The sequence below is a fragment of the Penaeus monodon genome, chromosome 30, assembly GCF_015228065.2.
Source record: "Penaeus monodon isolate SGIC_2016 chromosome 30, NSTDA_Pmon_1, whole genome shotgun sequence".
Taxonomy (NCBI): Eukaryota; Metazoa; Arthropoda; class Malacostraca; order Decapoda; family Penaeidae; genus Penaeus; species Penaeus monodon.
In genome coordinates this window covers 3,272,616-3,272,944 of record NC_051415.1, presented here as the reverse complement: position 1 = coordinate 3,272,944, position 329 = coordinate 3,272,616, and positions in this window count along the sequence as shown.

Below are 329 nucleotides of genomic sequence, written 5' to 3'. Positions count from 1 at the left end.
TGAGACAATTATCATTACAATGATTACTTTAGTCAGCTTTTTCTTTATATATATGTAAATTAAATTTACGGACTTTTTACTTTCTAAAATATTTTTATGGGTGTGATGAAATGTTATTATATAATAAAAGAAAACTTCTTGATAGTTTGTTTATTTAACCAAATTTATGGATATTTTGTGACTTGGTAACATATTTATTTTTATATGAAACTGAGAGGACTGGAAATGTAACTAAATTGCTGAAATTCACTAACATGAGGCTTACATTTTACAAATACCAGGTGGAATGTACATACATTTGTATAAATATATCCTCCTCAGACCTCCCT